We start from the raw sequence: 27,353 nt of genomic DNA on the forward strand, positions 1-27,353 counted from the left end.
ACCCTCCCACCATTTGTATAAGGCCATTCCCAAAAGATACCATTAGGTTTAGGATAAAAGGCTATTGTGTCCAAGGCCGTCGAGATGTTTACTCAAGTTCACGAACGCAAAGATCGAGGAATACAAATGCGGCCATATCACCCTACGCTGAATAGGTACTTCATCAAGGAAGGGGGCCATGAATCTTATCACGGATTTCCCGAACCTTTGATGTTTGAAGGCAACAAGCCAGCTAGAATCGAGGTGTTCCACGATTGCTATTTCATTCCCCAGGAAACGGTTCCTACCGTCAGAAATCGCCAGACACCTTGTCTCGACGAACAAGCCGTTAGCCTCTTATTCAGAGAAGACCGATTCGTTAAGGCATCCCAGGATGATATTATCTCCATGATACTTCAAGACAGCCATTTCAATCCCGCAACACTCATCATAGATGAAAACCCAGCCAATCAGCTGGAAGAATGGAGAAAATCAATCAAATGGACCAACAATCAAAGAAGGCTCTTCAAGCTCACAACTGGAGAAGGAGAGATGCTCAAAGGAGAACCAGAAGACGACGAGTTCGAATCTGAGTTAGAGTCGGAGTTATAAACTGAGTCTAAGTCTTGGGAAGTCAGTAGAGAGACTTCTCTTGTTGTCACTCCCCGTCCCTTTGTTTATCCTAGCTTAGCAGGGTCTAGTAACAATAGTTCGGGGAATGTCCCTGCAAGTGTCCATTTACTGCCACTAACTACAGCACATATGGCTTCTTTGTTTCAGCTATTTTCAAACATTAATATGAATAAATCCGATTCTGATTAATCCTCGTGTTCACGATGATACTAGGGATAATCCTGACCCAGACTCAATTGAACTACCTTCCTACATAATCAAGGAAATACTAGAGGAGGGTAAAAGGGCACCTGTTATAGAGAACACTGAACCTACCAATGTAGGGACATATTTAGAACCCCAAGAACTTAGGATAGGGATGACCCTTGACCCGTATGAAAGATCTCGCTTCATTGACCTTCATCACGAATTCAAAGACGTCTTTGCTTGGTCCTACATATATATGCCAGGGATAGACAGGGACATCGCAGAACATCAAATTCCAAACAAACCAGGTTTCAAGCCCGTGAAGCAGAAGCTTCTTCGAATGAGAGCAGAATGGGCTCTAAATGTCAAAGGAGGAAGTAGACAAACAATTGAAAGACGGGTTCATCAAAGTTTCCGAGTACTCAAATTGGGTGCCTAATATAGTCCCCGTACCCAAAAAGGATGGACGAATCCGGGATTGTGTTGATTTCAGGGACCAAAACAAGGCTAGTCCAAAACACGACTTTCCACTCCCGCACATCGATATATTGGTAGATAATACAACTGATCACGCACTCCTCTATTTTATGTACGGATATGTCGGGTATAACCAAATCAAAATGGCTGAAGAAGATATGTACAAAACAACATTTGTCACTTAATGGGGCACTTACTGCTACACCGTCATACCGTTCGGATTAGTCAATGCAGGGGAAACATATAAACGCACCGCGACTAACCTGTTACAAGACATGATGTACAAAGAGGTAGAATTATATGTCGATGACATGATTGTCAAGTTCAAAGATAGGAAAAGTCACATTGCCAACCTTCGCAAGTTCTTTCTCAAATTGCAAATGTACAACATGCGGCTTAATCCACAGAAATGCGCATTTGAAGTCACATCCGGCAAACTGTTGGGATATGCAGTCAGTCAAAGAGGTATAGAGATTGATCCATCCAAGATCAAGGCTCTAATCAAAATGCCACAACCACAGACAGAGAAGGAGGTTCGGGGTTTCTTGGGCAAAGTACAATACATCAATGGTTTCATTTTAAATCTCGCTATGCTTTATGAACCTACATTCAAGAATCTCAAGAAAACAGACCACGCCATATGGCATGGCGATTGTGAAAAGGCATTTGACATAATTAAGGAGATCGTGGCTAAACCACCAGTTCTAATGCCGCCATAAAAAGATCAACCCTTATCCCTGTATCTACTACCTTAATACGAAGTTCTTGGTGTATGAGACTAAATATAAACCACTTGAGAAGACTTGCCTCGCACTTGTGTGGGCAACCAATAAGCTACGCCACTATATGCTTAGCTACTCCGTCAAGGTATATTTAAAGATGGATTCTGTCAAATACGTACCTCTGAAGGTCATTAAGGGACGAGCCGTAGCCGAATTCTTCGCAGACAATCCCATTCATGACACCCAGGTCATTGATACTCTGATGCAGAATGATGGAATTAGCCATAGCTGAATTCTTCCCGATGAAGACATTTTGCACAGCAATGCAGAATCATGGGACCTCTACTTTGATGAGGCTTCCAATCTAAGAGGGTGCGGTATAGGAGTGTTGCTCATTTCTCTTGAAGGCGAGCACACACCAATTTCTGTCAAACTCGACTTCGAGGTGATTATTAACGCGATAGAGTATGAGGCCCGCCTCATCGGTCTACAAGTAGCAGTTGGTTTAGGCATCAAAAGGCTTCGAGTCCACGGAGACTCATCTATAATCATCAATCAAATCACTTCATCTTCGAAAATTCGAAGTGAAAGCCTTGCACAATATCAAGCCAGGATGGATCAAGTGGCTCAATTCTTTGACCAAGTCATTTACTTAGCTTTACCTTGGGAAGAAAATTACTTTGTAGACGCTCTTGCGAAACTTGCATCCTTGATAAACATGCCTAACGACATGTTTGAAATGTTGTTATGTATCAAATGGCGATCCGAGCCAGCCTATGTGCATTTTGTCACTGATGAAAATGAAATTCAAGAGAAGCCTTGGTACCAAGCCAATCTAAATTACAAGCTCAACGACATATACCCACCTCACATGGATAAGAGGGGGCAACGAGCGATTTGTCAATTAGCATCTCAATACGTCCTAAATCAAGGGGAGTTATACAAGAGAACGCCACAAGGCCTCATTTTACTTTGCCTTGATCATTTAAAAGCAAAGAAAGTTATGAAAGAGGTCCATGATGGAGAATACGGTCCTCATATGAGTGGGCCAATGATGGCAAAAAAGATCATGCACCTATGATACTATTGGACAGCGATGGAAATGGATTGCATCAAATACGTAAGGCGTTGCCACAATTGCCAGATTCTCGGGAACGTAAAGCATGTCCTACCATCTATACTATATACAATGACATCTCCTTGGCCATTCTCCACTCGGGGAATCGACATCATTGGGAAGATCACTCCAGCCGGGACATGTGGTCATTGTTTCATCTTGGTAGCCATCGATTACTTCACAAAATGGGTCGAAGCGGCATCCTATACCACCTTACCTCTAAGCATGTGGCTAAGTTCATACAAACCAATATCATCTGTCTATATGGGTGTCCACATGAAATAATCAGTGACAATGGATCCCATTTTCAAGCAGAAATCGAGCAATTGTTGGCCAAATACAAAATCAAGCATCATCATTCCTCGCCCTACCGACCTCAGACTAATGGCACAGTAGAAGCAGCTAACAAAAACGTAGTCATGATCCTAAAGAAAATGATCGATAGTTATCGAGATTGGCCTAGGAAGATACCCTTTGCCTTATGGAGATATCGAACCTCAGTCAGGACGCCCACTGGGGCTACTCCTTTTTATTTAACTTACGGCATGGAAGCTGTACAGCCGGTAGAAATAGAGATTCCATATCTACGGATTATACTCAAAAGCCAAATCCCGGAAGCGGAATGGAATAGAGACAGATATGAAGAACCCGTCCTCTTCGACGAACGATGGCTGCGTGCTTTGCATAATGTTCAGACATATCAAGCACGAATTCGAAGAGCTTTCAAAAAGAAAGTTAAACCTCAAAACATCAAGGAGGGACATCTAGTGCTTAAATCTGCTCGAGCTCTTCTACCAGTCAACTCAAGAGGAAAATTCAAACCTAATTGGGCCGGTCCATATTTAGTCAAACCATACTCTCAGGGGGTGCAGTTAGAATTACGGATTTAGATGTAAATGAGTTTTCAAACTCGACTAATCTCGACCAACTCAAACGATACTAGCCTTAGAAGAGGACTAGAAACGCGCCAGGCAGGACCCACGAGTCAGTCCTGCGACACCAAATACACGGCCCTAGCCAAAGATTCATGCCACCTTTATCTTGCATTTTGGCATTATTTGTTTTTCATCCTCAGTGGCATCAATCTAAATTGCATTTTCTAAGAGTAAGTAAAGCACCATGCTTATTCCCTACGTTCATTATAAGCTCTTGCTTCGAACATTTATTCTTTTACATTTTCAGTTTTCGAAATACGTTCTAGGTTTGATATCATTTTCAATGAATACGTAGGCAATCCTTCACAGGACACAACCCAATTAATTTATAAATCAAAAAGTAAATAGAAGAACATTAGCTTTGGCACTTGGAATTCGAAAGAATAAATAAAGGGTGTTGATTTTAGGTTCCTAACTAAAAGCAATCGACTTATTCATCTATTAATAATACGCCAAATAATATATGAAATGCTGAAATAAAATGCTAGACTAGGATTCTAAAAATCCCGCCGTTTATTACAAAAAAAAGTAATAATAATAAATAATATGAAGACCCAGGCTATTCCTATTCTTCCATCTTCCCTTTGCCTTTGTCATTTCGACCATACTTCTTGTCTCGACCTCAAGGGGGACGCTCTTGGCATAATCTCCAACCTAATCATAAACAGTCTTTCTCGCGGGCTAGTCTACCCATTTTGATCCATAGTCACCTTCTCAACAGGAGCATTCTTTGTTTTTTTCTTCGGGCAGACGACCCAGAATCCAGCTTCTTCCACTTCTTCAGTCAAGTACTTCTGATTCTCCTTCGCAATCTAGCGGATCTTGTAGTCAATCGGCTCTTGCTTCCTCAGTTTCTCGTGCTCTTCTAAGTTGCTAGCCTTGACCCACTACAAATAAGAGTCTGACATCCACAGTGAACCAACCAGGGTAGGATTAAACCACATGTTCCTTTGAGTCCAACGCAAAGCCGACTCACGGCAGGTCTCAAGCGTATGTGCCAAAGCCACCTGTGGAACAATATTAAGCTTCGGGATCTTCTACTTCATACCAACATGCCTCATTAGCCTCTCCGAGAAGATATGGACAACGAACTTTAAGCCTGGGACATGAATGGACCGAATGGGATCCAGGGATAATACTCCTGTCAGTGCCCTAAGATGCCACCAAGGGATAATCCATCAAATCAGCGAACCTCCTTCATTCTTTAGTTTGTTTTCCTAGTAGTTCCAAACTCGAGTGAAATCAACGATATACAACCTCGTCGTCATCACGATCGATCCTGATCGATGTCCAGGCACGTCAATAAGGGGCATGATTACTAGCAACCTTTCCATCAACCAAATCTGCAAGAAAGATGATGAGTGTTAATGTCTCCATTATCGAAAAGAAAAAGAATGAAAAAGAGAATAAACGGGAGCATTTTACCTGTAAAATGATAGGACATCCAAGATAAAGGAGCTCACGATTGGACTTCCGACCATCCAACCCCAAGATAGTCTCTCCTAACACCAGACAAGTTGGGCTCTTACGCAGCTCCATTTGTTGGATGATATCTAAAAACCGCGGGTCACCTCTCATCTCCGCGTCAACATGTCACTTCAAGATAGAACAATGAAGAAGGCAAAATCCCAGGGCTCTGCGCCTCGCAGCATAAGAAATAGAAGGGTCTTCCCTGTCTATGAAACGGATAATAAAGTCGAAAAAACGGACACATTTGGAAGTTACAAGACGGTCAGCTTCAGCTTTGGTTAACCCAAGAAGATTCCTAAACTTATTGTTATAACCTTGAGACCTACATGGCAACACCGGGAGACTTTCGGTATCCCATCCTCTAATTGCAGCAAATTCTTCGGGAAAAGAACAAATTTCACCTCCAGGAAAGGCAAAAATATGATACTCCAAGTTCCAGTATGCAAGAGAAGCATCAAGAAAGGGTCTTACCACCTTCACCTGTTTACGACTCATAACGGATCCGAAAATACCCATATCATACTTTTCCAAGCTTGAAAGCTCATAGGCCCATTCCTTGAGTCGGGATTCGAAAGCATCCATTTTTTGTGTGAAAGATCGTTTTTGAGAGAAATATTATGTTTGAAGATTTAAGGAGTCATATAAGGAAAAATTGTGAGAATATAAGCTTACCCGAGGCCTCTATTTATATATTCGACCTTTCCAAAAATCGCTCAGGAGGAGAACACCTGGGGAGAAGACGCAGCAACTGTTGCGCCAGTTAGAAGAATCGCAGCTCCTGCTGCGCCTCTTCCCAAGCTCAATTTTCTGCAATTTCCGCGAAGGATCTTTTCTAAATCCGGATTTGGCTTGAACTTTCCTATTCTTATAGAGATACGTATAAATTTTTTTACGGAAATTTTTATTTCCTCACTCATTACAAATTTGTTATGGAATCCTATTTCAATGCGGGTTCACTTTCGAGACGATATCGTCAATTCACATTTCGTCAAAATGCACACTTACCCATTTTTTTATTTCTTTTTTTATTTTGAGGAATCATTTCCATTATTCCTTCATCTCAAATCTTTCAAACTTATTTGCGTTTATTTTTCCTTTTTTTAGGGGAAAGCACTCCCTTTATTCGTCGCACGTCGAGCCATTTCATTTTGCTCACTAAATGGGGCACTTTTTGTTCTTTTCGTTGTATTATTTTCGACTTAATCAATTTGCATTTTTTTCTATTTGAAATCAAAATTCCGTGCTATGCTTGCTTTTTCTGTATGAATTTCGGCAGCATGACGGCGTAAACCATCAAAATGTCAAACCTGTTTCCAAGCTAACTTGCAAGTACGAGCATATTTCACGCCCAGCATCAACAAATGGCTCGCAGGCCACGACATGTATACAACCAAGCATTTATATTTGCAGCAAAATTTGGGCTCATGTCCAAAAGCGTAAAATGTACAAAATAAAAAGCTAGTCGCGATGATCAGCTAGGCGACCCCTCAACTCAGCCACCATCGCCTCAAGTATGGCAACGTCAGCATCTTGAACCTCTAGCTACCTCGACAAGAAAGCCGTCTCCTCACAGGATTCCTCAAGCTTGCGCTCCAGCTCAAGATCCCTCTGAAAGGAAGGAAATTAATAAATGACAAAGCAAGAGAAGGAATGTTCTGAAAATGCTTCAAATGTTCATACATATCAAGAAAGAAAAAATGGGAGGTTCATACCTGCCGATGCGGACCACCCAAAAGCACCTCCACGGCCGTCGCTCGGAGCCGGTTGGCCATCCGCCACAACTCCGCGTGCCTCGACGGTGCCACCTGTATTTCAAAGAGAGAATCAAAATCGTGTTCTTGCACAAATATTTCAAAAAAGATACAAAAAAGGGAACAAGCCTAAACTAGGGGCTTACCCTCCTCATAACATGCTGGCACTCGTAGAGTCGAACCTCTCTCACCTCCTCGGTGAAAGACGGGATCTCCATCAACACCGTCGTGCGAGCTGGCCTAGGGTACTCTATTGTCTCGGGTAAAGCTGGGGGCTCGACGACCGCCAACTCGATCTCCTGCCAAGATACGGTTATCGGTTCAAAGTCATATTCAAATACGTCATTTCGAGTTTCAAATACTGAAAAGGAGTAATACTTACCACGATGGGCCAGTACGCCAGACGTCCTCGTACAAACTCCGAGTACTCAAGCTCAGGAAGAAAGAGAGCGTCACCAGTCGCTCCTGCGAGGTCAGCCGTCCTCCCAGCCTCTGAAGGCTCCCGAAACATCATCTGTGGAGGATCGATCGGAACCACAAAAGCGTCACGAAGGCACTATCGCGTAAATCGCTCACCCAGGTACGACACAAGTTCCATGGGCGTCGCCAGAAGAAGCCTACTCGAACTCCTAGGACAAAGAACGTCGACTACAAAAGCTGGAGTACCGGTGTAGTCCTCCCAAGGTCACGTCACCCACTAAAAAGGATGACAGGAGGTCATTCCTATGATCACTATGGTTTCAAAATACAAGTAAAAGATCAAGAGCAGGAAAAATGCTTACACTGTCAAGCTGCACGGCGTTGACACCCCTTCTACAGGTGTCATAAGAAGACCGCTGGCTCTTCTGCCGACACATAATCCAGTCTCTAACGACGAGATACTCTTTAGCCACGTCCTGTGCCCTCTTGGGAGCGAAGTCGGGGAAGTATAAGTATACCCATGCCTAAAAAATAAAAAACGATACAATAACGCAGTCCGAGACTTCATTTTTTATCAAAATGAACTATCAATTTCAATTCAAAGTTCCAAGTTCAATTTCCAATTCAACTCAATAATCAGTAATTTAATCCAAATTTCCAAATTCAATTCAAAAATTTTAAACTCGATTCAAAACAAAAAAAGTTCAAATTAAAAAATTTAAATTCAAAATCAAGGCTCAAGTTCAAAAAAAATTTCAATTCAAAATCAAGTTAAAAATCAAAAATTTCAATTCAAAATCAAATTCAAGTTCAAAAATTTTAAACAAACTCAAGTTCAAGTTCAAGTTCAAAAATTTCAATGTCAAAATCAAGTTCAAGTTCAAAATTTCAATTTCAAGTTTTCAAGTTCAAATCAAAAATCATCTCAAAATTCATGCTTTCAAATGATCTTTCATTTATAAAGCGGATTTATCATTTCCAAAAATCAAACGGCAAAGAAAAAGGAAGCTTCAAACCTCCAAAATGAGACCTGGACCGACAGTAGCAGGAGAAGTCCCCTTCTCCATCAGCTCAGGACGAACCATGGCCCTCATATGCCGTATGAAGACCGCAAAGCTAGGAGTAACCTAGTCCTAGCGACCTAGGCTACTCAAGTCAGCAAGGAAGGGAAGAAGCTTTGTCGACAACCTCTCCCCTTTGTCTCCAAAGTAAATCGAATACAGAAACTACATGAGCCACAGTCGGGCTCGCTGCTCAGTTGTACATGGTGGAGGAGGCACTATCTCACCACCCGCAGTCATCTGCACTCTCGCCGGAGTCTTACCGTCAAAGTATTACTTGACTTAAGAACTCGGGACTAGGCCGAGTACCGTAGTCGCGGCCTTGGCCAGGGTCCAGCCGATCAAACCTCTAGCCTCGGGTGAATCCGCTTGCATGGTCGTCACCGCCCAAACTATCAGCTCATCTCCACAAGGTAAGTTGGAGATCATACCAAAGTCATCAAAAGTAACCCCAATCTCTCCAAAAGGCATATAGAAAGTCAAGGTTGTGTCCTAGAAGTGATCTAGGAAAGCTCAAGTCAGGCACATGTTGGCCCGAATCTTCTTCCCTTTGATCTCTCGCTATCCCCTTACCAAGGATCCAAATACTCCACGCTCGATGATCTTCTTCTCCTCCTCTGACAGATGTTCATAGTCCTCCATCACGGTCGTTGTGGACATGGCCCACCTGCGAGCCCACTTCGATCCGTGGACATACAGCGGTCTTTTGAAAGCCACGCTCGGCGGTGTAAAAATGCTTTCGACCGCATCGTTTTAGATCGGTCGGTTCCGTCTCGGTAAGGGTCTCAAAACGATTAGAGATGTTCTTAGTCGCCACCAAGCATTTGTGGGATGCCTGGAACCCGTTCGAAATCCACTTTATACCTTGGTCAAATCGAAGCGCAAAGCAGCGTTTGACATAAGTACTAAAGATAAGGAAATCGTCCCTCTTTGGCATCCTATCTCTAGAATGACTCTCATACGCTCTGGATAAGGTTGTCCAGTATCCAAAGTTTATGAGTAAGAGGTGAAGGTACGCATTGGGAAGCCCTTTAATCAGACATCCAATCCCGCCCGCGTTAGCGGCATGTACTGATCGATCTTGGTTGGTTGAATGCAAAAGTTGATAAAACGGTTTAAATGCATGAATGCGCATCCAATAATTTAAACCTTACATGTGAGAGCTTTCTAAGTCGGTTGATTTAATCCAAGTATGAAGTATAAGATGTCGAGTTGGATTAATGATTGATTTGCATGCAAGACGAAAATTAAACATCCATTTACCGTATTAGGTTTAGGGTGCATAACATGATCCATTTGTCTTAGTAAGGCATTTTGCAAATATGATTTTGAATAGTCATCTGATCCGTCCTATATCCGGGCTAACCGGAGTCGGGATCGTCCTAGACTAATGCTGGAAGGGAACATACCCTATATCAGGTGGCCATCTGAGACGCGAGCCACCCGGTGATACAAAGGGCCTCCCTCTAGTTTTGAAAATGAGAAATGGAGGGCCTGTTTAGGCGCGGGTTAGCCCACAGTTTATGTACCATGTTCTGACCTTTTAGAAAACGTTATAAAACGTGTTGAAAATGGGTGTTTGAACCCGGTTTGATTTGAAGGGCTCGTTTAGACCGCATTTGTTGATTTGAAGAACTAGACTCGAATAATCATCATTATTTGGATCATATTCGGTGTCGGGTTTGATTTGACAAACTTGACACGAATAGTTTTGAAAGTAATTATACACTAATTGTTTTAAGTCCATTTGAATGTTATTAGTCGATACTCATCATCGTACCCGGGTTAAAATCCGGCATGGTATATAGAACCAAGGATGACTTTGTGTTGGGGACTAATATGTTTGTTTGAAAAATGTAAAGAAATGAAATAAAAGGTTTTAAAATACCTTTTAGATGTCATTAACCAAATATTATCACCGAAACACGGATTTAACTGTCATGGTATGAGGAACCAAGGGTGAGAAATGTTTTATGGTTAAAACAAATAACATAAAATAAAAAAGGGTTCGAGAGTATTTGGAATGGTAAAAACCGATTACAAATATGAAAATGAATTAAACGGAAATGACGAGAACAAACACGGTTGATCTCTGGTCTGAACACCCCATTTAGGCGCGGGTAAGTTGGCGACCTAAGGGGCATCTGCCTCAGACCAAAAATCAGTTTAGGCTCGTTTATTCCATGATTTGGTTCATGTTATGCACGTTTTAGCATGTTACAGTCATGAAACAAATGAAAACATAATAAAAGAGGATTTTTACACCCTCATACTTACATGTTTGGTTATGGCGAGTGACCGACATAAGTGTAACAACTCGTTTGATCGGAAAAAACTCGGTTTAAAACCATTTTGGTAGGTAAAAAGAGTGTTTTTAATGTTAGTGATGGTGTAGTGGTCGAAGTGGTCGGTCAAGTGATTTAATGCACGATGACGGTACCAAACAATGTGTAAGGCTCGTGTTTACAATCGGTAGGTCGTAAATACGCATCGGGTTGTGACTTAAGAAGTCGAGTCGAGAATTTTAAGGGAGAAAAGAGGGGGCGGACACTCGCGTAAATCTCAAATAGGGGCATTTGAGTGGTATTTATAGGAAAATGAGTGGTTGTGTGAGTTTAGAGCGACGTGGCCACCTGGGCTGCTCAAAGAGGCGCGAGCCACGTCGCGGGTCTTCGAGGTGTGTTGTCGCTTTCACACAAAAACAATCATGATTTGTTCTATCCTAGGTTTTGTAGTCACATGTTTGGTACATGACCAACATGAATCTGGGAAAACTTAAGATATAAGGTTTGAAATGTTTTGTTTTTGGTGGTTGACTCGGTTTGACTCGTTGTTGGAGTCGGGATTTGAATTTTTTAGTCGGTTTTTGGTCCGGTGTCGGTTTTGACTCTAGTTAGTGTCATTGCGGCCCCGTCATTGTGCATTAAACACACCAGGTATTTTTGAAATGTTTTGAAATGTTTTATTTTCGAAATGGTTTTAAGTTTACCGACGTAAAGTTGTACACAAACTGTCGATCAAACGCCGCGATTCCAAAACATGTTGTAGTCCGATAATCATCGGGTGTTTGTTGGAGTCTAAGTCGATACTGGATATCTACAGAGCCCCCACTTTGACTGAGGCTTGGACAGGGCGAAAGTCAAAGTAGAGCCCCCAGGTCAATCGAAGATTATAACCTGGAGACCCAAGCGACGTCGAGGCGGCTCGAAAGGATTCGGGCCAAGGACCTGCCGTCGGGAAGGGCGACGTCAAGGTGACTCGAGGGTACGAGCCAAGGACCTGTCGTCAGGAACAATTTAGAGTATGTCGACTGTACGTGCGGGTCGTTTAAAGTTCATAAGACCTCGTACAAAGGCTCGCCAGCCATATGAAGGAGTCATACCTGAGGCATCTTCGTATATGTCCTTGCGCGTTTGCGGATAAAGGCTCGCCAGCCATGATAAGGAAATGTACCCGAGGCATCTTCGTGATCTGCCCTTAAAAGGTGGCGGACAGTGGCTCGCCAGCCATGGTAAGGAAATGTACCCGAGGCATCTACGGGATGTGTCCTTGAAAGGTTGCGGACAAAGGCTCGCCAGCCATTGTAAGGAAATGTACCCGAGGCATCTTTGGGATCTGTCCTTGAAAGGTTGCGGACAAAGGCTCGCCAGCCATGAGAAGGAAATGTACCCGAGGCATCTTCGGGATCTGTCCTTGAAAGGTTGCTGATGTGACCATAATTAGAGCATATTTAGTCCCCGAATTAGCCTTTCTCCCATGCTTTTTAGTGCATATTTGGGTAATTTACTGTCTTTAGTTCTTTGTTTTGCATATTCTTTGAGGTTTTGTGTCATTGGTAGGAAAGGAGTGGAAACCTTGAATTTTCATGGCAAAATGAGACTAAATTGATTGAATTAAATAACCAAGCATCAAGGATAGACAAGATTAGAAGGCCTTTGTACATACGATAGTAGATGGGCAATGATGAGAAAAGATCCTTGCATCCCCGAGGAAATCCTCAAGGATTTTATGAAGAATAAGGAAGAAAAGAAGAAGGAACGAGACTGCCTAACAATCCGTGCGTCTTACCCTGAAGACGGCCGTCCCTCACCCACAACCCGTGCGTCTTCCTCCACAAGACGCCCGGGCAAAAGCTCCAGAAGACGCCCGTCTTCACCCCCTGGACGCCCGTCCAGAAGCTGCCAAATCCGCCCGTCCCGTGCTAAAGACGCCCGGATTCCCAGACAGTCCCATTTAGTCTTATACAAGCTTCAAGGAAGGATGCACATCTTTTTCTAGAGACCGGAGTCTCCCTAGAGACTGGAGTCTCCCTAAGAGACCGGCGATTCCTCAACAAGGGACTTAATCGTCATTTAATCCTTTAGTTAACCCTAATTCATGCACCTAATCCCCACTATAAATACCCCAATAGTCTAATTAGAAGAGCATGTTCTTCTTAGCAATCTTTAGAGTAGTTGATGTGACCATAATTAGAGCATATTTAGTCCCCGAATTAGCTTTGTTCCCATGATTTTTAGTGCATATTTGAGTCATTTATTGTCTTTAGTTCTTTGTTTTGCATATTCTTTGAGGTTTTGTGTCATTGGTAGGAAAGGAGTGCAAACCTTGAATTTTCATGGCAAAATGAGGCTAAATTGATTGAATTCAATGACCAAGCATCAAGAGAGACAAGATTAGAAAGCCTTTGTACATACTATAGTAGATGGGCAATGATGAGAAAAGATCCTTGCATCCCCGAGGAAATCCCCAAGGATTTTATGAAGAAAAAGGAAGAAAAGAAGAAGGAACAAGACTGCCTGACAATCCGTGCGAATTGTCTAGAAGACGCCCGTCTTCACCCTACAATCCGTGCGTCTTCAAACCCGACGCCCGGGCAAAAGCTCCAGAAGACGCCCGTCTTCACCACCTGGACGCCCGGACAGAAGCTGCAGAATCTGCCCGTCCAGTGCTAAAGACGCCTGAATTCCCAGACAGTCCCATTTCGTCTTCTTCAAGCTTCAAGGAAGGATGCACATGTTTTTCTAGAGACCAGAGTCTCCCTAGAGACCGGAGTCTTCCAAAAGCGACCGGCGTTTCCTCAACAAGGGACTTAATCGTCATTTAAGCCCTTAGTTAACCCTAATTCATGCACCTAATCCCCACTATAAATACCCCATTAGTCTAATTAGAAGAGCATGTTCTTCTTAGCAATCTTTAGAGTAGTTAATATCAATCAAATCTCTCTTTAATCTTATAATCAACATTTAATCAAGTTTTAATACAAGTTTTATTTCCTTAATCTCTCTCTTGTTCATCCTTTGTTTTGGGTAATTGAAGATTATTTGGGTTATTATTGGGAGATTGACAACCTCTCAATCAAGCATTCAAGTACTTCTTTTATTCTTTGCTTTATTATTGGAATCATTAGTAGGTATAATTCTCTTAATCCCTCTTTAATTATTGTTAATCACTTTCATTTATTTATCATGTTTCACTTTGTTGGTATGATTGACAACCTTGCTAGCATGTTCAACATGATAATGAGTGAGTAGCTACTTTAGCTAGGGTTAATGGGTAATTAGGGGAAACCAACATGGGGGATGATTCATGCTTAAATTAATATGCTTTCATAGTTTATTTGCTTGCTTGCTGTGATCTCAACTTATGCACATGTTATGGTTGATGAAATGTGAGCCTATGAATCCTTGCATTTTTTACCCATCACCTATGTTTTCAATGAGACTTGTAAGACATAAACCAACTCGAGTCTCATTACACCATGCATATTGTTTAGTAGGGAAGATTAAGTCGACTTGTAGGTGTTGTACAATCTAATCGATTCGGCTCCGGGACCAAAACTTTCCTAGGATTGTAAGATATAAACCAACTCGATCCATCACAACAATAATTGCTTGCTTATAACTTAAGAATATGTTTGTATGATCAATTCCCATGAATCCCTTATGACCCCATGACACCCTAGTGCCTTTTATCAATTGTTTACATCCCTTTTAATTCATCTTGCTTGTTTACTTTCATTGCTATTTAGTTTAGTGATCTTCTACATCAAATCCCAATTGTGACACCCTTAAGACACCACTAGTTGCAATAGAAATCTTATCTCAATTCCCGTCCCTTGGGATCCAACCTTTACTTGCCTCTTTACTAATTGTAGAGTTGTTTGTGCAGTTATAAATTGTGTTTTGATCTAGGTGCTCCTAACGACAAGTAACCGAAAAATAGTAAACTCGACCAAAAATGGCGTCGTTGCCGGGGATGGTGTTAACTTGATTTAGATTTTCTTACATTGTTATTAGTTGTGTCTTTCTTTGCCTTAAGGAAGTAAAACTCCTCAAGGTTTGTTCTAACTATTTCCAAGTTGTTTGATATTTTGCAAGATGGACCTTATAGGTTGTTTTGTTGAGGACCACTTACGTATACCTTTCTTCAAAGATCCCATGCAAGCATTGGAAGCCTTGGAAGCAAGTGAGGCTAAAAATATGTATTGGAATTAGAGGTAGATCTTTTTGAGGCCGCTCTAGCTAACAACGAACTCACTCATGCACAATCCAAATTAGTGCATAACATCCTTGTGGAAGCATGTCAACCTATAGAAGATGAGCAATCCATCCTAGAAGACATCTTACAAGCTCAAGAGCAAGAGGAATTCGTTATGAAATTCGAAGGCGATGAGATTGATGAGAATGAAGAACAAGTTGAATATTCCATGAGAATGGAATGCCTAATGGAGATGGAGCAAATTCACAATGAAACTCCAAAGGAGAAAAGTGAGGTATAAATCCCTACTCTAAAACCCCTTCCCCCAAATTTGAAATATGCTTACCTTGATGAATCAAAGACCAACCATGTGATTGTTAATGATAGACTTGATGAGAACCAATTGGGAAAATTGCTTGATGTGTTGAAACAACATGAGAAGGCAATAGGTTATAGTCTAGATGACCTTAAGTGGGTAATTCCCAACTTTTTTATGCATAGGATTCATCGAGAGGAGGACCATAGACCTACCATTCAACCTCAAAGAAGATTGAACCCCCACATGCAAGAAGTTGTCAAAGGAGAGGTTATGAAATTACTTGATGCGGGAATCATATATCCCATATCGGATTCTTTGTGGGTTAGCCCCGTTCAAGTGGTACCTAAGAAAGGAGGTACCACGGTAGTGACAAACGAAAAGAATGAGCTAATACCCACAAGGAAGATCACCGGTTGGCGTATGTGCATTGACTATCGAAAATTGAACTCCGCAATAAGAAAGGATCATTTCCCCCTACCATTCATTGACCAAATGCTTGAGAGGTTTGCCTCCAACAAATTATTTTGTTACCTTGACGGGTATTCGGGATTCTTTCAAATCCCCATACACCCGGACGACCAACATAAGACCAATTTCACATGCCCTTATGGTACTTTTTCATATAGGAGGATGCCTTTTGGTTTATGTAATGCCCCCGCCACTTTCCAAAGATGCATGATGAGTGTCTTCTCCGACTACCTAGAGACCATAATGGAAGTTTTTATGGATGATTTTAGCGTTTATGGAAAGGACTTTGACTCATGTTTTCATAATCTTTCTCTTGTATTGCAAAAATGTGAAGATGTTAGTCTTGTTTTAAATTGGGAAAAGTGTCACTTCATGGTTAATGAAGGAATTGTTTTGGGTCATTTAATTTCGGAAAAGGGCATCGAGGTCGATAAAGCTAAAGTTAAGGTGATAGAGAAACTCCCACCTCCCGTGAATGTTAGAGGGGTGAGAAGTTTTCTCGGTCACGCGGGTTTCTATTGCCGTTTCATAAAAGATTTTTCAAAAATAGCGAAACCTCTCACTCAACTCTTGCTTAAAGATGCCCAATTCCATTTCACTGATGAGTGTGTTGAAGCCTTTAATAGAATCAAGGAAGCACTAATTTCGGCACCAATCATTCAACCTCCAAATTGGGAACTACTGTTCGAGATTATGTGTGATGCTAGTAAGTACGCCGTTGGAGCAGTTCTTGGCCAATAGGTAGGAAGAGCTCTTCATGCCATCTATTATATAAGCAAGACTCTTGATCCCTCCCAAGTGAATTATGATACCGCCGAGAAGGAGCTTCTTGCCATTGTCTATGCTTTAGACAAATTCCGTTCCTACCTACTTGGATCCAAGGTGATTGTCTTTTCGGATCACCGTGGCGTCCGACATCTCTTGATAAAGAAGGAGGCAAAACCAAGGTTGGTGAGATGGATTTTGCTTCTTCAAGAATTTGACATGGAAATAAGAGACATGAAAGCAGCCAAAAATGTAGTGGCGGATCACTTGTCAAGGATCCGGTTTCATGATGAACATGGAGAAACAACGATCAATGACTCATTTCCCGACGATATCTTGATGGTCATTCAAACACAACTTGAAAGGCACATCACCCCATGGTTTGCCGATTATGCCAACTATATTGTTGGAAGAGTACTCCCTCCAAATTTAAACCACAACTAAAGAAAGAGGTTCCTATTCGAAGTAAAGAGGTACTTTTGGGATGACCCAAACCTCTACAAAGAGTGTAGTGATGGGCTCTACCGGAGATGCATCCCTCAATGGGAAGTCCAAGAAATCTTGGAAGGATGTCACTCATCACCCTACGGTGGGCATCATGGAGCAAGGAGGACCATTGCAAAAATTCATCAATTGGGCTTCTATTGGCCTACAATGTTTCAAGACACAAGGGAATTCATCATTCATTGTGATGCTTGTCAAAGAACGAGGAATATCTCTTGGAGGAACGAAATGCCACAAAGGGGCATTCTAGAAGTGGAGATCTTCGATGTTTGGGGGATCGACTACCAAGGTCCGTTTGTGACATCAAATGGGAATAAGTACATCCTTGTGGCCGTAGACTACATCTCAAAGTGGGCAGAGGCGATTGCCACTCTGAATGATGATGTAAAAACAGTCACCAAACTCTTCAAGAAAATAATCTTCCCAAGATATGGAGTTCCTAGAGCAATCATAAGTGATGGAGGAACGCATTTTCATGAAAAGAAACTCGCATCTCTTTTGACCAAATATGGTGTTCAACATAGGATCGGCTTGGGATATCATCCTCAAACAAGCAGTCAAGTTGAAGTTTCAAATAGAGAGATCAAGCAAATCCTTGAGAAAGTTTTGAACAAGACCCGAAAATATTGGAGCACAAAGCTTGATGACGCTCTTTGGGCTTATAGGACGGCCTATAAGACTCCCATAGGAGCCTCCCCTTACAAGCTTGTCTATGGAAAAGCGTGTCACTTGCCAATCGAATTGGAGTACAAAGCCTTTTGGGCAATCCGAGCACTTAACCTTGATCTCAAATTGAGTGGTCAAAAGAGGATGATTCAAATTCAAGAGTTGGAGGAATTCCGACTACAATCCTATGAGAATGCCAAGATTTACAAGGAAAGGACGAAATTGCTCCATGACAAGAGGATTAAACAAAAAGCCTTGCACAAAGGGGATAAAGTCCTTTTATTCAATTCCCGCTACCGACTCTTTCCGGGAAAGTTGAACTCTAGATGGATGGGTCCTTATGTGATAACCAAAGTTGGAAAATATGGGGATTTTTAAATCAAGGCGGAAGATGGAAGCAAGTTCAAAGTCAATGGTCAAAGGTTGAAGCCATACTATGAGGGAGCGTTTATTGGAGAGGTCGAGGTCACCAACCTCGGGCCTTCTCATCCTTGAAAGAACCATCAAAGGGAGAGTTTGGTGGAGTCCTCCCTAAACTACCACTTGTAAATACACTAACCCTCTAACTTGTATTTATAATTTTATTGCATTCCTTTAATTATAAATATAAACTCTTTCCATGAGAGTAAGTGAGGGAGGGGCACTAACGAATTTTTAATGAAGGAAGGAACCAATCTTCAAGTGTGGGGAAGCATTTGTCAAAGTCGAGGAAAACAAATAAAAATTCGTAGCAAGGAACCCGAGTGTCTTCCCTGGAATCCGCCTGTCCTCTTGCAATCCGGGCGTTTTTGGCAGAATCCGTCCGTCCTTTTAGGCTGTGAAATTGAAATTTTGGGACTGCCGAAGAATTCGAGCGTCTTGGCATAGAAGACGCTCGTCCTGAGGAATCCGCCCATCTTTGCAGAAAGACGCCCGTCATTCTACCTATGAAAAACAAGAAAGGTTACTGTCTCAGAATCCGCCCGTCTTAGGGAAAAGACGCCCGTCTCCTTTCAGAAGAATCCGAGCGTCTTGGGGTCGAGACGCCCGTCTTGGCGGCGTCATATTTTTAGAAAGTTAAGTGTGACAGAATCCGGGCGGCTTCCCACAAAACCGCTCGTCCCGAGATGCTTGAATCCGAGGGTCTTATGCTCGAACCCGCTCGTCTTCCTGCGGTAAATCAAACACGATTTTTCTTATTTTACTACCCCCACCACACAATTTGTGACACATCACCCTTCCTTCCACTTGTATTATAAAAACCCACCTCCTTATGACTCCAAAGCATATCCAAATCACTCTTTTACCCCACAAAATCAAAAAGCCCCAATTTTCTAGGGTTCCAAAGGCAACATTCAATCCACAAGGAGCATCTTCATACTTTAACAAATCAAAATTTCCAACTCAATAATCAAGGAATGGCACCAAGAGGATCTTCTTTTAGGGATAGGAGAAGACCAAGGGTAAGAGGAGGCTCTTCTACCTACCATATCAACACATTAAGAAAGGAGCATGAAGAAATTTTGGATCTCACAAGGCTTGATGACTTCTCAAATGTCGAATTCGTCAATGATGTGCAAAGACTAGTTTTCCACCGGCTTCTTAGTAAGAACATTCTCCCTACTAAGTTTTTATGTCATAATACTTTAAGGAAACTTGGGATTTATCACCAAGTGGAAGCTCTCTTTGAAGTATTTGGTCTCTCCACCCTTTTCCACATGTATGAGCAAACTTACCGACCCCTTGTGCTCAAATTTTTGAGCTTTTTGAAAATCACAACCTTAAATAGAACGATATGCATAGAGTTTAGTTTGGAGAATGTTTCAAGAATGATGACTCTAGTGGAATTTGCAAATGTGCTTGGTCTTGATGTCTCGCCTACCCGGACATCGAAACCAAAGAAATATAGTGTTGAACCCCTATGGAGAGCCATGACCGGCCAAGATTTCATGATCACCAAGGAGTGTCTCGCTTTCCACATTAAAAATCCTATTTTGAGACTCACTTACCGGTTCTTTTCCGGCACCCTCCTTGCTCGCCGAGACTCGGCAATTGTGAATCAACTCGATCTTGTGTTCATGGAGTCTTACCTCAATATTCAAGGAAGGGGTGGGTACCACTTCAACGCGCCTTTTGTGCTACTCGAAAAATGGGCAAAGTTTAGGAACGGTGATGATGATGGGATGAAACACATTGTAAATGGAGGGCTCATTACAAAGCTTGCGAAGCATTTCAATCCGAAATTCAATGAGAATAATGAGTATGCTCCTCTTTCCGGAAATACAAGGATAAACAAAGATCTTCTTCTTATTCATCATCATTGGATAACCCTTGAGGGGTTTGAAAAAAGAGTCAAGTGGATTACAAAAGGGAGCGACCCAATCTACCTACCAATAACAGAACTACCAATAATCTATCCAAGAAGAGGACCTTTGTCACCAATCCCATCCTACCTCATCCCGAACCAAGCAAGACAAGCACCACCACCACAAAATCCACAAGCACCACCACCTCCAAATCCCCAACAACAAGAGCAATAACCTCAAGATGAGAAAATCAAAGTGCCTCCCTACCCATTCTTTATCAACCGTACAACCATCCCAACCCCTTTATCCTTCCCCGTGATGACTTTGTAACGGAAATTCTACAAGATTTGCACTTCCGACAATATGAAGCTACCGTGGAAAATTATTATGCACTCTATCCTCAATACCACGATATGACTCAAAGGGGAAAGATTAGTGAAGAGGGAGCATTTCCCTCTTGGGCACAAATGGATCTACTCTTCCCCAATTCGGAGAAGGCAAATGAAGGAGCAAACGGGCGACAAGAGGAAGGGAGCAACAATTCTTGCGGAGGGGATACGGTGGAGCTTGATAGTGAAGAGGACGAGTTCATGGACCCGAATACAAGTGATGCATCAAAAGAAATATGGGATAGTGATCTAGAGGGAGATGATGGCGATCTCTAGAGAATCTCTTCATAGCTAGATGGAGCGGGCGTGAGGCACCCATCTCAAGTTTAAGTGAAGTTTCCTCATCTCCTCTCTTTAGTTTCAATTTTCTTGAAAGAACTTTATGTTTTGTTAACTTGTACATTATTTGACTTTGTCATGGTTGGAGAGTCCTAGCAACATAGAGGACTAACACCTCGGCCCCATTAAGGTGTTCTTATTTCATTGTTCCCACTTTTGAAAATCCAAAATGACAAATTTAGTTTCATGCATTGCATCTTGTGTGCATGAACTACCCCAACTTTAGGACAATAGAAATAATGTCTAACTTGGTTTGGGGAAGTACATGCGTACGCAACGAGAGGTAATCTAAATTACGCTCTCCGTCATAAACAAAAACCCATGCATCATGTAGTGTAGATTAGTGTAGCTTGCATTTAGAGTAGAATTCATGCATCATGCTTGCATGATTTCCCATCATTTTGTTCATTGAGGACAATGCCCATATTAGTGTGGGGATGGGGAATTCTAACTTAACTTTTATTCAAAAATCCAAAAAAATCAAAAAATTTGAAAAAATTGAAAAACCTAAAACAAGTTCATTTCCTTTGTAGTGTAGTCATGTATATATTGTTGTATATATTATATTTATTCTATCCTTGTTCACATCGATCGACTACGCCACATCAGAGACATGAGGATATTGAAGACCGCATGGTATGATCTTTTCAATCTCCTTTTTCCTCTTTATGTTAATGACTATGTGGCTTTATTTTGATTGATGCGGTGTAACAATGTGAACTTAGGACTTGCATTTAGTTTATATGTCATATTAGTTGGTAGAATCATTTGCATTAGGATGTTTATATGGTAGTTACAACATGGCATGTAGTTTGCATGTTAGAAAATTTTGTGAAAACCGTCTACTTGGGAAGTTTGACAAGCGTATATAGTCCCTAGTAGATGTTTTTTCTTCTTAATACTTTGCTTGTTAGAATACTTATAAAACACTCTAGGATGTGTCATGCTAGTATCCTTTGACTCATGGATTAAGGCCCAGTCAAGAGTGTCTTGTGGTGTGATAACTCCTTGGCTACCATTTATTCCAAGATAACCGTTGAAACCATGCATCCATCCATCATCCATGTTCTACCACAATTTTGTCATCAAAGGGAATGGGCACAAAAAGAAATCAATTTGAGTTCCATGAAATGAAAAGTGAAAGAAAGTTTGCAAAAAAAAAATGCATCAAATGAAAAAAGGAGCAAAAATAGAACTCCTAAAGCTTCAAATATAAGCCACCCTCACTACATATGGGGTGACTTTGAAAATGTTCAAAATAAATGCAAAGAAAAGTTGAAAGCTGTCAAGTATTGAAATGCCAAAAATAAAAAAGAAATGGCAAGGAAGTGTTCTCAAATGTCAAATGCCACAAGAAATTGGGGGGAAAAACAAAAACAAAAGCAAACTCCCAAAGTGAAACTCAAATATCTATTGATCCCTTTATCCATCGTATCCATTTTTGTGCATGGTAGAGAGGGGACTACCCTTCTTCTTGTCTAGGCAAGAAGGGGAATTCCGCGATCCTCCAGTGTTTCTAACACCATAGGGAGTCTATTCTTGACAAAAACATTTAACGATTGAGAACAAAGGTACCCTAGCTTGACACAACTTGGAGGTGATTTATTGGTATCATTCTAGGCTTAGTAGTTTGAAGAAATTGCATCTATGAAGGAGTGTGTACCCTTGAATTGCTTCCCTTGTAGATAATTTCCGCCACTTAGATGAGGAAAGTGGCTATTCTTTTGTAGATACATCCATTATTTGATTTTGTGTGCTTAATGTTTAGATGTGTCGCCATTTTGGCAAGACCCACCTTGCCTTGCAAGAAGGCATCCTACCTCATGGTTGTCTTGTTGTGAGTTGAAGGGGCGGAGTGAGACCCGCTAATTGTCGCATATCAGCTATGTTATTAGCTTAGTTTAATAATGGTCCTAGTCTTTGTCACCTCTTTACTCGGGACGAGCAAAGGTTCGGTTTGGGGATATTTGATGTGACCATAATTAGAGCATATTTAGTCCCCGAATTAGCCTTGTTCCCATGCTTTTTAGTGCATATTTTGGTCATTTATTGTCTTTAGTTCTTTGTTTTGCATATTCTTTGAGGTTTTGTGTCCTTGGTAGGAAAGGAGTGCAAACATTGCATTTTCATGGCAAAATGAGGCTAAATTGATTGAATTCAATGACCAAGCATCAAGGAGAGACAAGATTAGAAGGCCTTTGTACATACTATAGTAGATGGGCAATTATGAGAAAAGATCATTGCATCCCCGAGGAAATACCGAAGGATTTTATGAAGAAAAAGGAAGAAAAGAAGAATGAACAAGACTGCATGACAATCTGTGCGGATTGTCTAGAAGACGCCCGTCTTCACCCTACAATCTGTGTGTCTTCAACCCTAAGACGCCTGGGCAAAAGCTCCAGAGGACGCCCGTCTTTACCACCTGGACGCCCGGGCAGAAGCTGCAGAATCTGCCCGTCTCGTGCTAAAGACGCCCGGATTTCCAGACAGTCCCATTTCGTCTTCTTCAAGCTTCAAGGAAGGATGCACATCTTTTTCTAGAGACCGGAGTCTCCCTAGAGACCGGAGTCTTCCAAAAGAGACCGGCGTTTCCTCAACAAGGGACTTAATCATCATTTAAGCCCTTAGTTAACCCTAAGTTATGCACCTAATCCCTACTATAAATACCCCATTAGTCTAATTAGAAGAGCATGTTCTTCTTAGCAATCTTTAGAGTAGTTAATATCAATCAAATCTCTCTTTAATCTTGTAATCAACATTTAATCAAGTTTTAATACAAGTTTTATTTCCTTAATCTCCCTCTTGTTCATCTTTTATTTTGGGTAATTGAAGATTATTTGGGTTATTATTGGGAGATTGACAACCTCTCAATCAAGCATTCAAGTACTTCTTTTATTCTTTGCTTTATTATTGGAATCATTGGTAGGTATAATTCTCTTAATCCCTCTTCAATTATTGTTAGTCACTTTCATTTATTCATCATGTTTCACTTTGTTGGTATGATTGACAACCTTGCTAGCATGTTCAACATGATAATGAGTGAGTAGTTACCTTAGCTAGGGTTAATGGGTAATTTGGGGAAACCAACATGGGGGATGATTCATGCTTAAATTAATATGCTTTCATAGTTTATTTGCTTGCTTGTTGTGATCTCAACTTATGCACATGTTATGTTTGATGAAATGTGAGCCTATGAATACTTGCATTTTTTACCCATCACCTATCTTTTCAATGAGACTTGTAAGACATAAACCAACCCGAGTCTCATTAGACCATGCATATTGTTGAGTAGGGAAGATTAAGTCGACTTGTAAGTGTTGTACATTCTAATCAATTCGGCTCCGGGACCCAAACTTTCCTAGGATTGTAAGATATAAACCAACTCGATCCATCACAACAATAATTGCTTGCTTATAACTTGAAAATATGTTTGTATGATCAATTCCCATGAATTCCCTATGACCCCATGACACCCTAGTGCCTTTTATCAATTTTTTACATCCCTTTTAATTCATCTTGCTTGTTTACTTTCATTGCTATTTAGTTTAGTGATCTTCTACATCAAACCCTAATTGTGACACCCTTAAGACACCACTAGTTGCAATAGAAATCTCATCTCAATTCCCATCCCTTGGGATCCGACCTTTACTTGCCTCTTTACTGATTGTAGAGTTGTTTGTGAAGTTATAAATTGTGTTTTGGTCTAGGTGCTCCTAACAACAAGTAACCGAAAAATAGTAAACCCGACCAGTAGTTAATATCAATCAAATCTCTCTTTAATCTTGTAATCAACATTTAATCAAGTTTTAATACAAGTTTTATTTCCTTAATCTCTCTCTTGTTCATCCTTTTATTTTGGGTAATTGAAGATTATTTGGGTTATTATTGGGAGATTGACAACCTTCCAATCAAGCATCAAGTACTTCTTTTATTCTTTGCTTTATTATTGGAATAATTACTAGGTATAATTCTCTTAATCCCTTTTTAATTATTGTTAATTACTTACATTTATTCATCATGTTTCACTTTGTTGGTATGATTGACAACCTTGCTAGCATGTTCAACATGATAATGAGTGAGTAGTTTCCTTAGCTAGGGTTAATGAGTAATTAGGGGAAACCAACATGGGGAATGATTCATGCTTAAATTAATATGCTTTCATAGTTTATTTGCTTGCTTGTTGTGATCTCAACTTATGCACATGTTATGTTTGATGAAATGTGAGCCTATGAATCCTTGCATTTTTTTACCCATCGCCTATCTTTTCAATGAGACTTGTAAGACATAAACCAACTCGAGTCTCATTAGACCATGCATATTGTTGAGTAGGGAAGATTAAGTCGACTTGTAGGTGTTGTACAATCTAATCGATTCGGCTCCGGGACCCAAACTTTCCTAGGATTGTAAGATATAAACCAACTCGATCAATCATAACAATAATTGCTTGTTTATAACTTGAGAATATGTTTGTATGATCAATTCCCATAAATCCCCTATGACCCCATGACACCCTAGTGCCTTTTATCAGTTGTTTACATCCCTTTTAATTCATCTTACTTGTTTACTTTCATTGTTATTTAGTTTAGTGATCTTCTACTTCAAACCCCAATTGTGACACCCCTTAAGACACCACTAGTTGCAATAGAAATCTCATCTCAATTCCCGTCCCTTGGGATCCGACATTTACTTGCCTCTTTACTAATTTTAGAGTTGTTGGTGAAGTTATAAATTGTGTTTTGGTCTAGGTGCTCCTAACGACAAGTACTGAAAAACTAAACCCCACCAGGGAACACGACCAAAAATTGCGTCGTTGCCGGGGACGGTGTTAACTTGATTTAGATTTTCTTACATTGTTATTAGTTGTGTCTTTCTTTGCCATGGGGAAGTAAAACTCCTCAAGGTTTGTTCTAATTATTTTCGAGTTGTTTGATATTTTGCATGTCTAGAAGGTCACAAGGTGACTTGTTGCCCTTTGATCACGAAATTGAAAGGACTTTGACAACCAATAGAAGACTTGCTAGGAGAACTTTGAGAGGTATTGGTGAGGTTGTAGATATTCAACCAAATACTATTGAGTTCATCAACCCTTTTGCAAGAGAAGGTGAGGAGAACCCAACACAAAATCCAACACAAAATCAACCCACAAAGCCTAAGTTTTAATCACATTCCGTACCCACCGAGGAGAACCTACCCAATGGTACTCCCACACCACAACATCCAACCGGAAATTTTATTGCCAAATCCGCATTTCTCCAATTAGTCGAAAGAAGCCAATTTGGGAGGATGCCAAGTGAAGACCCTCATTCTCATATGGAGACTGTTTGTGACTATTGTGATGCGATTTCTCAAACCGGTGTAACTCAAGACCAAATTCGATGGGTCTTATTTCCTTTTTCTCTAATTGGCACCGCGAAACAATGGTTGAAAGGCCTTGATAAGGCTACTCTCGGAATTGATTCTTGGAAAAAGTTGGCTCTAGCTTTCTACAAAAAGCTCTATCCACCGGAAAAGACTAACATGTTAAGAGCTCAAATTACGGGCTTTAAGCAAAGGGATGAAGAATCTTTGTATGAATCTTGGGAGTGATTCAAGGGAATTTGTCGCTCATGTCCTCATCATGGACTTAGCGAGCGGTTCTTGGTACAACAATTTTGGAACGGTCTTTATGAAGATTCAAGGAACATTCTCAACATGGGATCAAATGGAATGTTCACCGAAATTGATGACAATCAAACTTGGAACAACATTGAGGAAATGGCGGTCCATAACTCACAATATAGTAGACCTCGCAAGGCTACTAGAGGAGAAAAGCATGAAGTGGACTCCATTACGCAATTGGGTGCTCAACTTAGTGCTCACATTGATACCATCAATTTGAAGTTTGAAAAAGCTATGGCTAGACTTGAAGAAGCCTCAAAATCACCAAAGCATCATGTTAATGCCATGACGGCATCTTCATCAATCCCAAGTGGGATATGTTAGAATTGTGGAACTTTGGGACATGACCAAAGTGAATGTAGGGGAACAAATGAACAAGTGAATGCTTTCCAAGCATACAAGAGTGGTACCCCTTATTCAAACTATTACAATGAAAACCCCAAATTCCATCCAAATGTCTCATACAAAAGCCAAAATGTTCAAAACCCTCAACCAACATACACCCCACCTCCCATGAGAAACCAAAATCAAAGACCCTTGTACAACCAAAACCATGGTTACCAAAATCAAACTCCATACAATCAACTAAATGACCAAGGTTTTGATGTTCAAAAAGCGGTCCTCCAAATGCAAAAGTATCAACAAGAGTTTTTCGCTCAAATGCAAAAGGATAGTCAAGCAAAGGAAATCACCATCAACAACATCGTAGCTCACACCAAAATGTTGGAAACC

At 41.0% G+C, this 27,353-nt stretch overlaps 1 non-coding gene across 1 annotated transcript; it reads right to left on the reverse strand.

Moving 5' to 3' along the window:
- Nucleotides 1–26,480: 26,480 nt before the first annotated feature.
- On the reverse strand, nucleotides 26,481–26,587 carry LOC141603372 (small nucleolar RNA R71). Its single transcript, XR_012525252.1, has one exon. It is a non-coding gene; the product is annotated as a small nucleolar RNA R71 (small nucleolar RNA).
- Nucleotides 26,588–27,353: the final 766 nt, after the last annotated feature.

This window comes from Silene latifolia, chromosome 9 (assembly GCF_048544455.1).
Source record: "Silene latifolia isolate original U9 population chromosome 9, ASM4854445v1, whole genome shotgun sequence".
NCBI classification, from domain to species: domain Eukaryota; kingdom Viridiplantae; phylum Streptophyta; class Magnoliopsida; order Caryophyllales; family Caryophyllaceae; genus Silene; species Silene latifolia.